The sequence below is a fragment of the Xenopus laevis genome, chromosome 5S (genome assembly GCF_017654675.1).
Source record: "Xenopus laevis strain J_2021 chromosome 5S, Xenopus_laevis_v10.1, whole genome shotgun sequence".
Taxonomy (NCBI): domain Eukaryota; kingdom Metazoa; phylum Chordata; class Amphibia; order Anura; family Pipidae; genus Xenopus; species Xenopus laevis.
Window position 1 is genome coordinate 21,540,386 of NC_054380.1, and position 15,240 is coordinate 21,555,625.

At 40.0% G+C, this 15,240-nt stretch overlaps 1 pseudogene; it reads right to left on the reverse strand.

Annotated features, from left to right (window-relative positions):
- LOC108717392 overlaps positions 1-15,240 on the reverse strand; it is a 93,100-nt pseudogene that overhangs the window by 64,259 nt on the left and 13,601 nt on the right.

Below are 15,240 nucleotides of genomic sequence, written 5' to 3' on the forward strand. Positions count from 1 at the left end.
CGTCAAGAGCAGTAACGTGATGAGACTTTTAAGCCTCCGAAAAAAAGCAGCACAACAAAACTTTCCGCAGCCAGGAAACAAGGCACTTCATGTAAACAGCACAATGTAGAGCGAGAGGTAAATAGGTAGAGAAAGAAGAGAAAGCTTACGGTTATCTGTCAGAATCTACAGGGTGATACATTGTGTCAATACCCTTGGGCGCCACCGGCGTCTGCATTTGTCTTGGCCGTCGTACAATTCATAAAGCTCTGTCATCATCAAGAAACCTTATATAATCTAGCTTTATTTTTTATGCACTCCGGACTTCCTAACGTTTTGCAAAAGGTTTATTTTCAATCCGCACGCTCTTCCTTGTGCCATCTCACCTACAACTGCCAAATTAGGGGAGAATGTGGAGGGCAAACGTGACCTTGAATGAAGGGAAGGGATCAAAGGAAAAAAAACTTTCCTGCGTTTTAAGGGCAATTAAAGGGGCAGCAATGGGCCAGAAGGTCACACATAAGCCAATTAACAGCGCTCATAATAAAAACGTATCTCTTCTTCATTAAAAGGAAAAGCAATGCTTATCCAAGATGTTAATTTAGAGCAATGGGCTCTCAATCCTTTCCTGCTAAACACACCCCCAATAGTAAAAGAGGGGAGCCACTGGCCACCCACAGTCGTATGAATAGCTCTAAATTATTAGTCAACATGGCGGCTGCAAATGGGTTGCTAAAAATACGATTTCTGTACCCAGTTCTGCTAAAATGTCTTATTCCAAGAGCAATTATACCAGTGCCAGGTACATCAGATAAGACCCTGCTAGGTAACATAGTAACATATTTACATTTACATAACATATTGATCGGCGTTTTGATGCATGCGCAGTAGGAGCATTTCACCGGGACGGATCTACTGTGCATGCGCCAAAAGTCACGAAGTTTTCCGTGACTTTTGGCGCATGCACAGTAGATCGTACCGGCAAAATGCTCCTACTGCACATGCGCCAGTCAATGCAGGAAGAAGATTGCGTGGAAGAAGATGGTGACTGCGAACGCCGTGGACTCGACCTGCGCAATAGGGTAAGTAACAAGTTAGGGGCATTTGCCCAGCGGGACAGGTAGGCCAGGGGGGAGGGTGGGCAACACACGGGAGGGGGGGGGAGGATTTTTGCGCCGACTAGGTTTCCTTCTCCTTTAAGCGCCTGTTCTCCAGCGTGAACATCCCCAATATGGCCAGTCTTTCCTCATAGCTAAGATTTCCCATACCTTTTACCAGCTTAGTTGCCCTTCTCTGCACCCTCTCTAATACAATAATTTCCTGTTTGAGTGATGGAGACCAAAACTGTACGGAATATTCTAGATGGGACCTTACCAGTGCTCTATACAGTGGAAGAATAACCCCCCCCCCTTTTAAGACCTTATTTGCCCTTGATGCCTGGCATTGCTTGCTACAGCCAAGTTTATTATCTACAAGGACTCCAAGCTCTGTCTCCATTATGGATTTGCCTAGTGCAGTACCATTAAGGATATAAGTGGCTTGGATATTTTTACATCCCAGGTGCATGACTTTACATTTATCAACATTGAATCTCATTTGCCACTTAGCTGCCCCGATTGCCAGATTGCCAAGATCATGTTGCAAGTGTCACATCCTGGATGGAATTAATTGGGCTGCATTGTTTTGTGTCATCTGCAAACACTGATACATTGCTTAAAACTCCCTCCCCTAAGTCATTAATGAAAAAGTTAAATAAATGTGGACCCAATACCGAGCCCTGAGGGACCCCACTAAGAACCTTACTCCAAGTAGAGAATGTACCATTAAGAACCACCCTCTGTACCCGATCCTGTAGCCAGTTTCCTATCCATGTGCAAACGACTTAATTAAGCCCAACAGACCTTTGGTGACTTAGTTACCCCCTTGGCCCTTTTCTTCAATGACCTTTTGTTTGTACCATCATGATACTTCTTTTCACCGTGATGAAAATATTCAGTGTGCCACAATCCTAAAAATACATATTAAACCTCATTGCAAAAATGCACAAAACAACACTTCATGTGCTGTTCCCCGATCCAAATATTTTTGAGCCAACTGAATGTGGCCACAACCACATGCCACCCATACTGCACCTACTTTAGCACTGGACGACAGTAAGAATGAATGCGACATTAAGGCAAAACATGGAGACCAACGCAGATTTTTTAGTAGCTGAATGCACAAAATGTCTCTGTCTTAAATATATTGATAATGGATTGAGTTCAGAGGACCTCTTGTATATGCCTTTATGTGTATACTGTGTATGTGTAAATGCATGTATGTGTGTGTAAATGGTTAAAAAAAGGGCACTGAAAGGGTCCTAAGAAGAGCTGGAGGGTCCAGGATGGCAGCAGGACTGGGCGGTACTGATCACGAGGTCGGGTGCAGGTCCAGGAAGAAGGCACATTGCGACGAGGAGCAGGTATAAAGTTGGGTCCTACGACAATCACATTGCAGGACCCACATGGCAGCCCCCAAGGCTCGTTGCCTACGGGGTTGAACAGCCAGGAGCGCCTCTCTGCACTGGTGATTAAGCCAGGAGTGCACAGAGACAACGCTTTCAATAAAGAACGTAGATCCTACGTTCTTGGCGCTTAGAGCCTTTTTAAGCCAGAACATAGGAGCAACGTTCTTTGGCATTTAAAGGGTGAACATTTTTAATTGTTTGGATAAAATGGAGTCTAAGGGAGAGGGACTTGCCATAATCCGGAGCTCTCTGGTTAACAGGTTTCTAGACAATGGATCCCATATCTGTATATACCTCAGAATTTTGTTCTTATTAAGCTTTTAACAGTTCTTGTATGAAGTCATTTCTATTAAAAAAACTTAATCCTAATAAAGGAAAAAAAAGAGGAAAAATGTCAAAGTAGATGTTTTATGTTCCATCACTATTGGTGAGCAACCAAAGGTGTCTGGAATTCAGGGGGTTTCTGGTTTCAGTATATATGGTTTGCTGAATATATTATTACTTGTCTGGTGCTAATTTTAAGCACATACTGTACACGTCTCCAGAAAGAACATCTGTCTCGTTGAACAGGAGGAATCTTTGGCATGACCTTGTAGGAAAATAATCATGACCCATTCTAGAACAGTCCGTGAATGTGAGGCGGTAACAAGATGCTCTTGGATTAACCGTGATGATCATTTGGCTTGATATTGACTGAAACCTCAATCAATAAATAAAGATACGAAGCAGAAAGCTGCAAACCATAATGTCCTAGAGGTATTTATTCTGGACTTAAACACAGTGAACCCAACTGCTTGAGGGAAAGTAAAAGTTCAATGAGTAAAATGACAGCCTTGAAAGCCAATTCCATGCTCTGTGCTGGTGCTGGGACAAGCTGGAATAAAGATGTGGGCGCAAATTAACTGAAGGGCGAATTTTCCCCTGCAAAGGCTTCGCCACACTTCGCCAGGTGCAAATTCGCTACCACTATGCTAATTCACTAAAATGCAAAGCTGCATCTCAACAACCGAAAGCAGGTGAAGTTTCACATGTTAATCAGTGCAAGCATTTCATAGAAAATTTCGATAACGTTCGTTTCTACCTAGCGAAACTTCATCAGTACACCTGCGCTTAGGTCAATTTGAATAGGCAGGTACATATAGGTCGTATAGAAGTTGGTGCAAAAAATGCTTGACGTGGCCACTTATTGTTACAGTTGTCCAAGGAAACAAAATAAAGACAAAAGACATCCTCTAATGCCCTAGACATGAGCTCACCCTAAAACAAATGTGGCGTGACCCTCAAATGGTAAAAAAAAAAATATTAAAACAAAAATTTTTAATAGTTAGAACCTTTAAGACCATCCCGCTTTAGAATATGAAAAACTTTTATAATTTTATAATTTTTATGACTTTTCGGCATACATGATATGATGTCACTGATTTGAGATTGAGGAGGCTATAGCTTCATCTTATCAGTTCACCAGGTCTAAACTGGCAAAAGAAAATTCAGGCCAAAGAGGTAATGTTCTGTAAAATTCTCACTTTAGTGAATTTGCGGAGAAACATTTGTTTGCCTTGGCGAAAAATTCACCTGGCAATAGGGCGTGAAACGACGCTAGCGACAGTCTCTTTCACTAGCGAATTGTCCTCTATGCCTGTTAGTAAATTGCCAATGTCCCTGCGGATTGGATTTCTGTATGAAATTTCAGTAGCGACGGTCACTTCACCCTTTAGTAAATTTGCCCCATGGTTCTTGGAGCACAGTGCTCTCAGGTTATAGTAGCTCAGAGATCTAAAACACTGGAACTAAATCAGAGCAGCTCAACAGCGGGTCGGGTACCCACAAAAACCTGCAGTAAACTGCGGGTTGCGGGTAAAAGTTCCGGGTGTGGGTATAGATGTGGGTCGGTGGTTCTGCGGGTTTGCGGGTCGTGGGTCGGGCCACGCGTCTTCTCCTTTTTTCTGATCACGTCTACTTCCGATGATGTCACTTCCGGTTTACAATGACAGCACTTCCTGTTTTACTCCTTTTTTTCTGGTCACGCCTACTTGCGATGATGTTTCATCCAGTTTACAATGACAACACTTCCTGATTCTTGATGGTCAGCAGGTTGCGGTTCCGGGTTGCGGATAAGGTACTTGCGGGTCGGGTAGTGGGTTCAAGCAGATAAAAATGCGGGTTGCGGGTCCGGGTTGCTGATGGCAGGTTGCGGTTCGGGTAAGGGTTCCAAAAAATCGACCGGCGCAGGACTTCAAAAGTCTTTTGAAAAAAAAAAACATGCAAATATTAAGTAGAATACTTCCAGACCATAAAAAAGAGTTCAATATCAAATATGCTCCTACAAAAATTCTGTGCGTGCCTCTGTATATACCCCAATAAAAAATCAGACCACAGGGCCAGATCATGCCCTACCAAATAACTGGGACAAATGTTTGCTCAAGGTATGTTTTTACAAGCAAAGCAACTATTTAATTTATCATCAACATGCTTGAATGAACAGAACATACTATTTAATTTGCTAAATGCAATAATAGGGATGAAAAAGGAACAATAATGAGTATTAGGGATGCAGCAGGATTCGGTTCTGGATTTGGCCCTTTTTTAGCAGGAATCAGATTTGGTCAAATCCGTGTGCCTGGCCGAACTGAATGCTAATCCTAATTTGCATATGCAAATTAGGGGCAGGAAGGAAAAATCACATGATTTCTTAAAAAAAAATGGTTTCCACTTCCTTTACTGTCCCTAATTTTCATGTGCAAATTAGGATTCGGATTCACTATTCGGCTGAATTTTTCACAAAAAAATTTGGGAATTCAGCCGAATCCAAAAAAGTGAATTTGGTGCATCCCTAATGCTTTACACCACCCCATGGGTCTACTGTACTAAAGCTAGACTGGTGATCAGAAGGGTTACAGATTTACACGAGGTTTGTATCAGTATCGTGTCCATATTCAAAGAATTTCCAGGAGCAGAAATGTGCATCACCTTGAATGACTTGAATCACTGAGTTATCACTTTGGGGCAGATTTACTTAGGTTGGAATGGTAAATTCTAATTTTTCGAAAATATTTTTGGTCAAAACTCACAATTTTGAAATTAAAACCACCTACTCGTATTTGAATTAGAATGTGAGATTTATCACACCTCGACCCTGGAAACAGTTCTAATTCGATACTTTGCCACCTAAAACCTGCCCATCATTTACAAGCTAATAGCAGAGGTCTGTTGAACCATTTGAATACGTTAATAGCCTTCCTGACATTCGAGTTTTATTTTTCAGAAGAAAACTCGATAAGAATTTTCAGGTCGTTCTTATTCGATCGAATGTTAGTCGTTCCAATTTTTTTTAGAAATAACCTCAAATTTGAGTTGTGAGTACAATCGAATTTATTAGCGTTTAAATTTTTTTGCATAACTTGACCTTTGATAAATAACCCCCTTAATGTCCACTTGGATGTTATAGTATGTCCTATTCATAACAACTTTTTAATTGGTTTTAATTTACTATTTTTTATAGGTATAGGTTTGTGTTAACTCTCCGAATAATGACCCATAGTAGAGTCCTGCGCAGAACCAATTTATGAGACCTGGACCCGACCCAAACCGCAACCTGCACCTTTACCCACTTGGACCCCGGCCTGCAACTGCCTTATCCGCAACCAACCGACCGCCATTAAACAGGAAGTGCTGTTACGGCAAACCGGAAGTGATGTCAAAAGTGGGTGGAGACAGATAAAAGTTGTAAAATGTTGTGCAAAATTCTACCCTCATCCCGCAGGGTACCCACTTTTTTTTGCAGGTACCACGGGTACCCAACCCGCTGCAGGACCCCATAGGTCAAGGAGTTCCATCTGTCATACCATCATTTGTTTTGCAGAAAAGATAGAGAGCAGATGCCAGAAACACAAGCGCAACAATAGCAGGTAATATGAGATCAAAAGATAATCATCTCCCTATACAACAGTTCATTTTATAATACAGCAAATTATTTTTACATCGCTTTACAATTCTTCTCCCAGAGCAAGCTGATATTTTGCACATACAGTATATAAAATGTTTCCTGAATGTCAGGGAAATGTAAAAAAACAGACACATTTATCAATGAAGACACAATTAGCCAGCAGAAAGACTCCTTTGGGCAGAAATCCCCCTTGTGGGGTAAAATCTATGAGATACAACACAGTTCAATAGCAGCACAAAACCCAAACAATGAGGAACCCCAGCAGATAAAGGGACATCTAGTGTTTGCCTACATTTCATATATGATGTTCACCTTTAAAGGACCAGTAACATCAATTTTTTTTTTAAAAAAAACATTTGTTAGTATACAATGAAAAAAACCACAAAGACAAATTAAACTTTGAAAACACTGAGTCTTTATTAAGAAATAACTTACTGAAACTCTGCTTGCGCTCCTCTTCAGAAAAGGAGACACATAGACGATCCATCGTGCGGCGCTTGATTTCTTCTCCCTAGCTGTCTCATAAAAGGAAGGCCAGGAGGAGAATCGAGCGCCGCACGGTGGATCGCGATTTCAAAGTTTAATTCAAACTAATTTTTAGAGGCCCATTTATCAAAGGTCGAATTTTGAATTCATGTGAGTTTTTGTAACTCTAATAAATTCGAATATACTCTAAATTTGATTGGGAGGATATGAGAAAAAAATAGAATATCTACTTGGACCTTCCCCGTAGGCTAATATTGACTTCGGTAGCTTTTAGGTGGCAAACTAGGGGGTCGAAGTTTTTTCTTAATGGGACAGTACTTCGACTATCGAATGGTCGAATAGTCGTACGATTTTTAGTTTGAATCATTCGTTTCGAAGTCAAAGGTCAAAGTAGCCCATTCGATGGTCGAAGTAGCCAAAAAAAACATTTGAAATTCAAAGTTTTTTTCCTCTATTCCTTCACTCGAGCTAAGTAAATGGGCCCCCAAGAGGTGCAAAAAAACTTCCCCTAGATTAAATCCGCTAAATAACGCTTCGTTTCCTTGCAGGCTGTTCCATTTCCAATGGCAACTGGACAGCAGCTATGGAAAAATTATTTTCACAAAAAATCATTAAAGTTGGTAGAAAGACAGAAGCAATTTTGAAAATGTGTTTCATTATAAAGGCAGTTTTCAACACATTTGATTGTTATGGGGCTAGAATCACCTTCACCTAGAGTCCTGTGTGGGCCCAGTTGGGCAGACATGTGGCAACCCCGGACCACTGGCCTGCTATTGAGAGGTCTCCACTGCCAGAACCTGGGCCAAATGGGAGCCTGCAATTGGCCCAGGTACCCAGGCAGGGTTATCTGTGGACCACCCACATGGTCAGGGACTGGGTTCTTTGTGCTTAGAAGCGGACCACTTTCTGGGTATTCCACAGGTACTTGACCCGGCACAGGACATTACCTTCACCAGTACTGACAAGAGATTGTTAATTAATCTATATAAACTAGGCCTACAACGAATACAGGATTCTGTTTGGGATTCCAGCACTCTGCAGGATTTGGGAGCAGGGACCCATATTGCTAAACCCTTAAAGTCATTTGACTTAATCTTCTAGACAGCTAGACATTTTTGTCTATAAATATTAAAATGTAAAATGATTAATCTTCCAATTTGAAATGCACATTCAAATATGCAACGTAGGGGTTGTTCCCCTTTAAATTAACTTTAAGTATGATGTAGAGAGCAATATTCTGAGCTAATCTGCAATTGGTTTTCATTTTTTATTATTTGTGTTTTAGTTTTAGTTATTTAATTTTTATTCAGCAGCTCTTCAGTTTGCAATTTCAGCACTCTGGTTGCTAGGGTCCAAATTATTCTAGTAACCATGCACGGATTTGAATAAGACTGGAATATGAATAGGAGAGGACCTAGAAATAAAGAGGCGTAATAAAATAATAACAATAAATACCTTGCAAAACGTTTGTTTTGTTTTTTTACATGGGGTCGGTGACCGCCTATTTGAAAGCTTGAAACAGCCGGAAGAAGGTGCAAATAACTAAACAACAAAAAGTAAATATTGAAGACCATTTGAAAACTTGCTTAGATTTGGCCATTCTATGTTAACTTAAAAGGTGAACCACCCCCTTTCATACATTATGGGTTAAAAATATAGAATAATTAGAATAAAATTGGTGTAAAAATTATAGTATTTTTAAATTTGCATGTTTGTGATAGCACATGCCTTATGAAGGAAATGAATGCAATCTGTTGGTAGCGTTAATTACAAATAAATGATACAGGCAATTAGGATTTCCCTTAAGACTTGGAGCCACAAGTAGAAAAAAAAATGCATAAAAGAAGAAAGCCCTTTAATGTAGATGTGCTGCTATAAATACATCTCAGCAGTTTAAAAAGCCCATTAGACAGGGACAAACGGACGCATTACTGTAATTGACTATGTCAAAACAAGCACGCATGGTAAACTGAAGAATTATCTGGAATGCGGCTCACAGGGGGACGTGTTTATTTAATTACCGCATAATTGATCAATTAACCTTGCACTAATTATAACATGTATCTCACTCCCTTTGTGATGATTTTGAAAAAGCCACATAGGCTAATTAAGGAACAAATTCTACATTGTAGTCTGTATGGTCCTGAAAGGCTAACAATTAACCTATCTTGAAGAAAATGCCAGACATCATTGTCTAGAATGGGGTTTTACTTGGTCTGTAACCAAGGCTGAATGTGGATGGGCTGAAGATACCAACCAGCGTCTTTGTTTTTCATTTCTTTATTAGAAATAACTGCCAAATGGTCTCTACAGGGATTCCTGGCCGATTACCCCAAAGAGTTCTTTCTGTCGGCTACCGATAATATCTCTGCATGTACTGCGGATCTGACGATATCAGAGGGAGACATTACTTTCGTAAGATTGCTGTCAGGGGCAGAACTAGGGATGCACTGAATCCAGGATTCGGTTCGGGATTTGGCCAGGATTCAGCCTTTTTCAGCAGGATTCGGATTCGGCCGAATCCTTCCGCCCGGCCAAACCGAATCCGAATCCTAATTTGCATATGCGGGGAGGGAAACCGAGTGACTTTTTGTCACAAAACAAGGAAGTAAGAAATGTTTTTTCCTTCCCACCCCTAATTTGCATATGCAAATTAGGATTCGGATTCGGTTCGATATTCGGACGAATCTTTCGTGAAGGATTCGGGGGTTCGGCCGAATCCAAAATAGTAGATTTGGTGCATCACTAGGCAGAACATCATCTGATCTGTTCTTTTACTACTTTATTTTCTCTGAATGGTTAGTGGCAGGTCGTGAGATGGCAACGAACGATCGTTTGTACGATATGAAATCTATGGCCAGCTTAACTAGGTCTAATGGTGGCCATGCATGGGCAGTTAATCCTTTACCGATTCAGCATCTTATCTGCCCATGTGTGGGGGCTTCCCGGTCTATCAGGCCAAATATCGGCAGGTTTGATTTTTCCCTGCGATCGAGGACCACACTGGCTAGTTGCGGGTTGCCACCTTTTCTTGCATTTCCCCTATTAATAACATTGGGATCAAGCTTGGGATCAAGGCCGGTAAAATATCGGGCAGGTTGCAACCCTAGTAGTTGATGTGGTCCTACAACCCATCAGCACCCATTTCCTTCTTTATAATCCGAGCATTTGGCCCTAGGGCCTGAACGATTGGATTAGCCCGATATCGCCCTGCCTTTGGTGGGCATATCAGGGAAAGATTTGCTCGTTTGGCAACCTCACCGAATGAGCGGATCTTATCGTGTAAGGCCACCTTAACTTAAAGGGGATGTAAAGGCAAAAAAAAAAAAAAATCCATCTACTGCTTTTTTACCTAAAAAGAAGCTTCTTTTCAATATACTTCAGTTCCCCTTTCTGTAAAATAATCTTCTGCAGCTCATTTAATGTTCCTCTCTCTCTGGAAGCTGCTCTCAGATCAGTGTAGTGAGAAAGGGTCAAAGAATCTCTGCATTCCGGAGGGCAAGGAAGCAGTGTGGGGACTATTTATGACTGAGGCTAATCTTGATGAGAAATAAACACATAATTAACAGCCCCTGTACTTTGGAATGCAGAGCAACTGTGGTGGCCGACTCTCCTTTGCTACTGGATATAATATAAGGGGCTGGCATTCATCTGTAATGTTCTGTGGAAACACTGTGGGCAAATTGCAAAATATGTCACGAACTAAGAAGCCTACAATCATTTTTGGGGGGTACATGCAAGAAGAAAATTGCATTCCCTTCGCTGTGCCATATTTCTGGTAGACATGGCTTTATACGCTTCCCTACAGACTCTGACAGAGCTTGGGGGTAATTCAAAAATAACAGACAATAATGGGCTTTTGAGGAAGGCTATCGTTTTTATTTCTTGGGCTAAGCAGGCCAAAGAAGATGCTCCATGTACAGCTCTAGGCATCTAACCAGATTACCAGTGCACAGATAACACCACCCACCGCCTAGGGACCCCCAGTACTGCTGTCTCAGGGCCCCGCTCCGGGACCTATGCCCCCTCCCGCTGCGTGTGTGCGTCTTTTCTTGCCACACATGCACATCTCTGACCAGTGTTCAGGAACACACATCTGAGTGCAGGATCTGATTTAATAAACACAAACACAAAATGCTTTAGAGAAGAAAAGAAGAGGGATTAGGCCATGGATTATTTGGAAATAAGAATTCCAGATAATCTCTCAGATAGAGAGAAGGGCGTGTTGCGCTTTGAATCATAAATCTTTCATAATTTAAAGGGACACTGTCAGAGGCAAAACATGTTTTTTTCCCAAATGCATCAGTTAATAGTGTTACTCCAGCAGAATTCTGTACAGAAATCTCTTTTTCAAAAGAGCAAACATTTTTTTTTATATTTCATTCTGAAATCTGACATGGGGCTAGACATATTATCATTTTCCCAGGTGCCCCAAGTCATATGACTTGTGCTCTGATAAACTTCTGGCACTCTGTACTGCAGTGATATCATTCCCCTGGTACAAGCAGCCCATCAGCTTGTACCAGCCCAAGGCAACAACAGCTCTTTAGCAGGGAAGATTTTTGCCTCCAAAGATGCCCCAGTAGCTCCCCATCTTCTTTTCTGCTGATTCACTGCACATGCTCTGTGCTGCTGTCACTTACTGAGCTTAGGGACCCACTCACAATATATAGTACACATAGAATAGAAATGTCACAATATAAGGCTGATTAGTAATTAATTCAGATAATTACTACATGGCAGCACAGAAACCAGTGCAATTAGCATCAGAATTTAATAATCAGACTGTAGCACCAGCTTATACAATATTACAGACCAACCTAATTTTCTGATGGATAATTTGTGAGGACCCCTAAACTTGGCTTTTTAACAGCTGCTCAGGTATCCCCAACAACTGCTCTATGCACTCTAAGGGGGACCAGCCCCATGGTTTTAGAAACGCGGCAATACATATCTTCAAGAAAGGGTCAGATGCCTCTAAATAAAGTCATAAAATACACCTTAACTAGTACTAAGCTGGACAAGTTGTTTTTTTTCGAGCCTTGGCTAAATTATAAGCGATAAGACACAGCCATCCTGTTAAATCCCCATTATGCTACCATTTTTTTATTTTGCTAAAATGGTAATTGAATGCAATATAGCACAGAATATATGTATAGTTCTAAAGTCTGCCTCATCGTTTTTGCTTAAAAATACACTGTATAATATAAGTATGGGATTCAGAATCCATTTATCCAGAAAGCTCTGAATTACGGAAAGGCTGTCTCCCATAGACTCCATTATAAAAAAAATAATCAAATTTTTTAAAAATGATATCCTTTATCTGTGTAACAATAAAAAACAGTAGCTTGTACTTGATCCAAATTAAGATGATTTTCTAGTAGAGGTAAGGTATGAAGATCAAAATTAATGAAAGATCCGTTATACAGAAAACCCCAGATCCCGAGCATTCTGGATAACAGGTCCAGTACCTCTACCTGCATCACGTGTTTTTTTCTGAAATTTTTCTAAAAAAAAAAAAAAAAAGACTGGAATGGCAGATATTTTCATTTGACCTCTAGATTCTTATCGTTGCAAAGATCCTACCCACGACTCCAAGCTGCCAAATGCAACACAATGAAGATTTTGCTGATGTTTTGCTGATCTTGGTGAGAAATACTCCCTTTCAAAACAGAGCAGATCTTGTATTTATAGGGCACTGAACTATGTGACTCATAACAAAAACCATTTGGCTAAATAAAAGATGTAACGTAGCTGTCAATTATCAATTTAAGAATTGGTATAATAAGGAGAAGTGAATCCTTAAAGGAACAGTAACACCAAAAAATTTAAGTATTTTAAAGTAATGACAATATAATGCAGTGTTGCCTTGCACTGGTAAAACTGATGTGTTTGCTTCAGAAACACTACTATAGTTCATATAAATAAGCTGCTGTGTAGCAATCGGGACAGCCATTCAAGCGCAGGATACACAGTATATAACATAAGTACTACTATAGTTCATATAAACCAGTTGCTGTGTAGCAATGGTGGAAATTGAGAAAAGGCTATATGGCAAAGGATAAATAGTGGATAACAGATAACACCATTGTGTTATCTGCTGTGTAACCTTTTCTCCTTTGAATGGCTGCCCCCATGGCTACACAGCAGCTTATTTATATAAACTATAGTAGTGTTTCTGAAGCAAACACAGACGTTTTGCCAGTGCAGGGCAACACTGCACAATAATTGTAAAAAAATTTTTAATGTTACGGTTCCTTTGCATTTTTACTTGGGGTGCCATCGTCTTCCTTCAAATTACCTGGGGCAGACGCATGTGTAGTAGAACGAAATATCGGCTTTTTTGTTAGAGTTCGACTTTTCGCTCTACTGTACATGCGCACCTGCGAGAAGAAAGAAGAAGAATGAAGCAGATTGCTCCGTGGTGCCAGTGCAGTTTTTTGCTGATAGGAGGACTCGCCTGGATTTTCAGGTAAGTAAATACAATCACTTGGGGGTGCCTAAGTTTTGGTGCCCCCAAGTATAACATGCCTTTCCTTCTCCTTTAAATGTAAGCTGCATACAGTAGAACCCCCATTTTACATCCCATGATTTTAAGTTTTCCCTAATTCTACATTATTGTGTTGTGGTCCCTCATATATATATATATATATATATATATATATATATATATATATATATATATATATATATATATATATATATATATATATATATATATATATATATTATGCATAATACATTTCCCTAATTTTACATTTTCCTGGATTTTACAAAAAAAAATTCTGATCCCCTGAAAAACGTAAAATGGGGGTTCTACTGTATTTAGAACAGTGTGCTTAGTACAGGGAATACCTATGCTGTCATAGTTTTATGGTATCTCTCTGTACAGACTATGAGCAAACTTAGGGACTGTTCCTGCTGAATTGTGCTTAGTATAGGGAATACCTATGCTGCCATAGTTTTATGGTATCTCTCTGTACTGGGGGTTTTGCCAGCGAGCACCACAAAGCAATCTTTGTTCGAATTAGCCGGCTTTTTTATTAAAGTTCGCAATTTACTCTACAGACCATCCGCAGCCGCGAGAAGAAAGAAGAAGAAGGAAGAGGATCGCTCCGTGGTGCTCGCTGAAAGAACACTGGGCCGGTGTAGTTTTCCGCTGATAGGAGCAGGTAAGTAAATGCAATCATTTGGAGTGCCTAGCTTTTGGCTGCCCCAAGTATAAAAATACTTTTCTCCTTTAATCTGGCCCTATACAGACACAAGCAGGAAATTTAATTTATCCAATTATCTATGCTGGCGCTGCACCGAATCCACTGTTCAAGGATTCAGCAGCATCCCAAACTCAATCGGAACCCTGATTTGCACACGCACATTTTCACATGACAATCCTTTTAGTCACTTTTTTTAGTCACGGTTTTCGTGCGACAATCCGATTTTTTCATGGTTTTTCCCAATCCGATTTTCATGTTTTTTTAATGATAAATAAGGGTAAATCATGGATTAGTTTTTATTTAAAAAAAAATCAGAACAATTTGGATTTTGCTAAATAACCCCGAATGGAGCCAGCAAGCAAGCAAAGCTAAAATATTCAGGTAAAAAAAAAAATGTAATGCATTGTTTTAACTAGAAATATTTTTTTTATTTTAAAAGCAGCTAAAGCCGTGCAAAGGATCTGTGCTACAATTCATTTGCCAAGTAATGTTTTCAATGCCCAGATATTGCTGAAGTCCAAGAATTCTCCGACACATACTCATAACACAAGAAGTGGCTGTCAGACTTTTCTGATCCAAGCCAACTGGAGATTCTTCCCTCGGAGAGGGCCCCCACTTAGTAAATAACAAGGTGATAACATTGGTATGAAATACTACAAATCGGATTTAACAAGGGTCGAATTTAAAATTCGAAGTAAAAAAATTGCTATGCTATTTTTGTGTACTTTGACTATTGAATTGGCCAAAATTCTATTCGAATTTCAAAAAAAATTCGACTATTTGAATATGGAAATGTATTGTGTTCTGTCTCTTCAATACTTTGACTTCATCCATTCGCCATCTAAAACCTGCCGAATTGCTGTTTTAGCCTATGGGGGACCTCCTAGAACCTATTTGGAGTCAATTGGTGAACTTTGAGAAATCAAAGTTTTTTTTTTTTAAATACTTTGAATGGAATTCGATCGAATACAATGTTACTTCGATTCATACAATCAAAGTAACATCTATTCACCAGCAGGAAAAAAAAATTATTATTATTTTTTATAAATAAATTTCACTTGGTCTTTTTTCGAAGTTCAAAAAACTCCCATTACTTAAAAATTCGACCCATG